At 39.8% G+C, this 6,584-nt stretch overlaps 1 long non-coding RNA gene across 1 annotated transcript; it reads left to right on the top strand.

The window, feature by feature from the left end:
* The first annotated feature begins 2,540 nt into the window (after positions 1–2,540).
* On the top strand, positions 2,541–5,824 carry LOC149499573 (uncharacterized). The gene is made up of 3 exons (XR_016325651.1): positions 2,541–2,681; positions 4,522–4,676; positions 5,477–5,824. It is a non-coding gene; the product is annotated as an uncharacterized LOC149499573 (long non-coding RNA).
* The last annotated feature ends 760 nt before the right edge of the window (positions 5,825–6,584 follow it).

The raw sequence follows: 6,584 nt of genomic DNA, 5'->3' as shown, positions 1-6,584 counted from the left end.
GATTTTATTGTAAAAAAAAGCGTGGGGTGCATGGTATCAGTACTTATAAATATTTTATGAACAGATAAATGATTAGAAGGGTTATTTTGATAATATTCAGTACAATAGGTCCTACCATCAGTATTATTTACTTAAAGTAAGTTTATCTTACTTCTCTGATTAGTGGAACGCCTTATTAGTAGTTATTATTATCATAAGCTACTTTTGTACTATGGATATCGTAGCTGTCCTTGTCGACACGCTGATAATAATAAATACTTAACAAATCAATGCAATATTAAAATTTGCATTATAATCCCAGCGTGCATAGGAAGTATGCTCACTGGTTTCATTGTAGTCGTGGGTAAATTTCGACAATGGATAATAAACGCAGTTGTTTGTATGCAAACGTTGTTAAAAACGCGCTCAATTTATGGGCTTTAAATTTAAAATTGATTATCGTTGAAATTATCAACTGATTTAACTGGTGAAATTATTTACATGTGGTAGGACCTCTTGTGAGACCGCACGGGTAGGTACCACCACCCGGCCTATTTCTGCCGTGAAGCAGTAATGCGTTTTGAAGGGTGGGGCAGCCGTTGTAACTATACTGAGACCTTAGAACTTGTATCTCAAGATGGGTGGCGCATTTATGTTATAGATGTTTATGGGCTCCAATAACACCAGGTGGGCTGCGAGCTCGTCCGCCTATCTAAGCAATAAAAAAAATGTTCTTTCTTATTCACGGGTACAAAATTAATACGTCTTTTGCGGGATAAGAACAGAGTATTTCCTCTAAGTCTACACCAAATTTTAATGTATTAAAAAATTGAATTTAGATTTCGACTACATGTGATGACTTTGAAATCGTGACAACCGCAAGTCAGTCACAAAAAATATATATATTCCAAATTTTTTAGAAACACGACATCTATCAAGTAGGGACAGTAGTAAAAACGAAGTTTCCCATGTTTGGGTTTAATTGGCCCATAGATGCCGCTGCCAGTTAGTTTACATATTCACACAATTTTTTTAATACGGCTATTATTTTATGGTGATAGCTATAAACTCTGCTACGTATCCCAGATAAGCTGAGTATATTTTGAATTTAAATATGCCTTCTGCTTACTTTCATAATCTACGGTGAACACAATTCTACTTTTGAGAATAGTGATATCTATACGAAAATTCACGTACAATTTCCGGATATTGCAAAATGTAGTAAACGAATCCTATCATTTGGTAAACAGTTTCCATGAGTACCAGCAGATGGTGTTGTTAATAAAATAATATTTTTGACGATTACCAAACATTTATTACTACTGTCAATTTGAACCAAAAAAGTTCACCTGCTAAGAAGAATTGAGTATTTTTTTTAGTTCTTACTATGCATTTATTCCGCTGGATGTCGATAAAGGTTAGGAGGGCCAAAAGATACAACTTTATTTAGAAAATGAAAACAAAAACTCTTTGAAAACAACAAGAAATGCGTTAGCAATATAGGTAGTTTAGTGAAATTCTTCATTAAGTCTGTTATGTTTGCAATTAACTGTTTCACTACAGGGTTCCTCACTATTAAATCTAGCTGATTGAAGATTTACATATAAGAAGCTCGATATACTTATATTGTCTGCTATCTATTGCTATACATATTATTATTATGTACCTACTATATTGCTACTTGGATTTCACCGGGCTTTGGTTGTTTTTTCGCTGCGTATTTTTGGAATAAACTTCTTTATTGCAAGTTTTTTTTGCAGGCTAACTTTATACTGACTCTTTTTTTTTTTATGAAATAATTAATTAACACAAAAATAATGTATGACATCTCTGTTTTTTTTTTTACAACACAGTATGCATATATTGCTTTTATTAATGTTTTATTAAACTGATGTCTTGAGTGGCACTTTGAGGAAAGCAGTGGTTTCATGACATACGTTCCAAGTTTTCTCAATTATATGTATATTACAAGGTTGCCCTACCCTCTAAACCTAAATGGACTACTGCTTCACGGCAGAAGTAGAATGGCTGGTGGTACCTCCCATAAAGGCTCAAAATATGCCCTACCATCAGTAATTGCGCAAGTTATAAATGTTGGGGCGTTGATTTTTATTACAATATGATGTTGTTCCTTTACTACGGAAGTGAACATGTGTCAAAAAGGTATTTAATTAGAAAAACTGGTACCTGCCTGCGCGGTTCGAACACCGGCACAGTCCCATTGCTCTGGGTTACACTGGGCATCTTATCTTTTAGGCCACGACAACGTAATAGCGATATACTCTTTCCAGTCAACAATTAGACGACAGCAGAAATAGAATTATGGACTTAACTCAAACTAATAAAATACAGTCTCTTTATAGATTAAAAGATTCGAAAATAAATTTCGTTACGTATTTTTTTTTTTTTCTTAAATATTTTGGACCGCTGCTAAAGTATTTCAGTATGAACCCAAATTAAAGAGTATCCCATCATAAACTGTTTGTAAATTAAGGTATTCACATTCTAATTGAGCTTTAACGCTATAGCTAGTAACAAAATTAATTCTTGTAAGTATAAAAGGGGAACATTGAAAGGTTTCGCGCCATTATCTGACTGGAGTTTTCTAGTAACTACAATACTTTTTTCAGTTTCTTGTTGAATCGTGAAGATGAAGTTACTGTCTATTTTATTCGTGCTGTTGATTTGCTATAAAGTATCAGGTAAGTGGAATTTAAATGTAAGTCTGAACATCATTCCGGGCAGATAAAAGCAGGAACGCATGATAAAACTGTTTAACCTCAAAGGACTCTTTGGCGAGCTCATTTATATGAAAACGTGTGATAGCGTTGCAGTTGAGCAGAAGTCTATTTCCCTGAGCTGATGGTACGTGATTTGCTTATTTCCTAACTAAGCTGGTAGCCTTGAAAGACTGTGCCAGTGTAACCTAACGAATAGGTAGCTCACGGGGCTCAAACCTGACGACGTTGCTAACACTAGCCCCAGCAAGAGCAGTGCTTCGCAGAGTCTATCACCAGATCGGAAACGCGACCCACAGGGAAGATCCGGCGAGAAACTCAGTGGGCTGTCTCTGTGGGTTAATTTACCCGCCGAGCCTTTCGTCGTAAGCGACGGGTTCGACGAGAACTATGACCGGTGCTTGAGGTACCTAAAAGCACCGTTAGTAGATCGGGAGGATCCGAAATGACGTATTTAGGGCGATGTCAACTGTTTACCATTCGGTCCGCAGGATCGGGAATGTATTTACCGGCGGCCACGATGAGAGGGTTCTCGTGTTGTGCTGTTTCGAAATGTATTCCGACTATAGAACTTACTGATGGACTCGAGGACGGGATAAAAACGGATTAGTATGATTTGAAGGGATTTCAAGTTAGTGCGGGCCGCGTGAGCGATCACTTCACTTGCATAGGTCATGACCGGACGTATGCAAATTTTGTAGATTTTCATCTTATTAGGAAGGGTACGTGATAAAAAAGATCCCTAGAAACAAGCGGCTCATGGCCGCATTATTTTTGGGATACGAGCCCAAACTCTGATCAAACCAAATCAAATCAAAAAAAATTTATTCATCATAAATGAAAGTACATACCTACTTGTTGAACGTCAAAATGAGATGACCTACTTATAAATGTTAAGATATTAAAAATCGGTGAAGAGAAAGATGAATGATTTATCCGCATGATACAACATATAATTGAATACATATTCTCAAATTCCGAGAGGAACCTAAGAGAAGGATGCGGTCATTTCGAAAGATATTAGCTGACAATTGGAAATCCAAAACCCCTATTAAAGCATACATTTTAATCCAGCTTATAATAAATATGTAATTTCTGGACATTTCCAAATAGAATACCGATTTGAACGAATCAAATGTCTTGAATTTGAGCTAAATCAAAAAGTCCAAGATGGTCGATGCTATCAAGACATACGTCTCAATAGTGTATTGAGAGAAAAAATAAAACAACAAGAGTTCTAAATAGCATGGTCCGTGAGAAACGTCCGTCACACATCTTTGGAGCAAAGTTGGGTTCTACTTTCAGAAACCATTGAACTTTACGGTAGGCAGCAGCTTGGCTCTGTAAAGGAATCCCTTTCTCAGTCTGACACGGTCATCACAATTGTAAATTCTTCTTCAAATAAGGCTTAAACAGAGTCCTTGTAAACAGTAATTTGGCCGTGACATAAAGTCCTGTGACCTATATGCTCATATTTTATTTAAATCGCTTAGATGGGTGGACGAGTTTACAGCCCACCTGGTGTTAGGGGGTTACCGGCGCCTATAGAGATCTACAACGTAAATGCCACCACCCACCTTGAGACATGAATTTTAAGGACTCAGTTTCACGGTAGAAACAGGCAGGATGGTGGTACCTACCCGTGCGGACTCACAAAACGTCCTACTAAAATCATCATCTGCTGTTAATGACAAAGTACAAAGAGATGAGTTACATTTGGTATTTTACTAGAAGATCCTGACGATCCTATAACTAGCGTTTGCATAAGTTAAAAACGTGAGAATCCAATAAATTTATATTACAGCGTACCCAAATAAATCATTAGCTGAACTGAGAGAGCTAATGGAGCGCCCGTCAAAAGTAGCTATCTTGATATCACCTGAGAAACGAGGGGATCCGAAGATCTATCCGATATCACATACACAATACACGCTGTTTGCAGTTTCTCGTTCAGTATTGGTAATGCATACTTTTAATTTTACCTAACTAATGCATCAGCTCGCTGAGTTTCTCGCCGGATCTTCTCAGCGGGTCGCGATTTCGATCCGGCAGTAGATTCATTCACCAAGCAGCTGCTCTTGAGTTTTTAGGTCTCCTTCGGAGGCGCTCGGGCAGCTGTTAGCCAATCTCACCTCTCCTGGCTTAGCCTTTGCTCGCCCACCTATCCTGGTGAAACTGGAAAGGCCTCCGGGCCACCAGTAATCCTTCAGTCCTAAAAAAAATCTTTTAATTTCCATCTGACTAGCTTAATTCAGTACTCACCGGTGCTTATAGACATAGTTTCCACCACCGATTTTGATACATGGATCAAATGACTGAGTTGAGTGAGAAATAGGGAAGATGCCAGTAGCTACGCGTGTGAGTTCAGAATACGTCCTACAAACTTTTTTTTTTTTTTTTTTTTCGCTACCTATGCTGATAGCCTTGAGAGGCTATATCAGCTTCTCCTTGACGTGTAGGTGAGCTCACAGGGCTCAAGCGGGGTGTGTTGCTAACACTGGCCCTAGCAAGAGCAGTGCTTCGCAGAATCTACCACCGGATCGGAAACGCAACCCACTGAGAAGATCCGGCGAGAAACTCAGTAGGCTGTGTCTATGGGTTAATTTAGTCCTCAAGCCCTACGTCGCAAGCGACAGCGTTCGACGAGGGCGGTGACCGGTGCTTGTGGTACCTAAAATCACCGTTCATGGATCGGGAGGATCCGTAATGACGTGTTTAGGGCGACGTCCTACAAACTTTACAAAACATTTTATTTTCAGAAACCGATATGCCTTTGCTAGTCTTTGAAGATTTACATTCTGAGTTGGATTACGAGAGCGGACCGCATCAATTGGGGATATAAAAAATGGAACGAAATTGGCGTGTTGAACTGATATTTTGAACGTTATTGCGTAGTTAATTGTTAACTTTTTCAATTAACTGACGGCAATGCTGATTTGTTCAAGATTAAACATAACTATTTTCTGTTTTAACAATCGACCTAAAATTCACACTCGTAATTTCGATGAGATACGTTTGTTATCTTAATAAAGAAATAACCATTAAAACTATTGTACATAATATAATACATATTATATATTCTAAAGAATTTAATTTTCTCTACTGACTAGCGGCGATTGTATGACTTATAATTGTTATTAATTGTCGAAGTGTACAAATATGTTATTGTATTGCCTCAATAAATTTTAATTGGAAGTAATTATTTTTATTTAAATCTGTAAAACACGTTTGGATTGAGCCGATATATTATACATCAGCATCTGGAAACCAAAATGGTTTTAAGGTAAAATAGGTCCCCACCGAACGTGGTCTCGCCTTGTCGCGGCGGTGGGGCTTAAGCGTGCACCCCGATACCGTGGAGCAGCGTTGTCTGCACAGGGGTGCCGTGAACAAAGAAGACTGCACACCGTGTTCCCGTTTCCCACCTTTGCTGGACAAAGGGTGCGTGAAGCGGGAGAGGGCTCCCTTCTGGAGCCCTCTTGGATGCTAGGCCATGTCCCCGGCAGCTCTTTGGCTGCTAAAGGGGAAGGCCCTCCAGAGGAGGGTACCGGTACGCCGGCGTGGCCACACCGTGGTCAGACGTGTGGGTCTGTCAGTAATGGTAGACCCCACGTGGATGAGAAGTGAACCGGAGGGCACTCCCTTCCGGTCGCTGGTTGCCATGTCCCCGGCTGCCTCTTGGCGGCTACAGGGGAAGGCCCCCCAACGGGGGGTACCGGTTTCCCGGCGTGGCTTCGAAGAAGCACACCGCAATCCCTACCGAGTAGGGGACGGGGGCTGCTGCCTAGCAGGAGCCGTGAGGATGCGAACCTCTATAAAAAATGCCCCAATCCCAAGTTTTTGACACCTGACGATGGGATGAATGGC

The sequence above is a fragment of the Bombyx mandarina genome, chromosome A1, assembly GCF_030267445.1.
Source record: "Bombyx mandarina strain Sakado chromosome A1, ASM3026744v2".
Taxonomy (NCBI): Eukaryota; Metazoa; Arthropoda; class Insecta; order Lepidoptera; family Bombycidae; genus Bombyx; species Bombyx mandarina.
The sequence above is the reverse complement of the archived record's forward strand: the minus strand, read 5'-3'. Positions and strand labels throughout refer to the sequence as shown.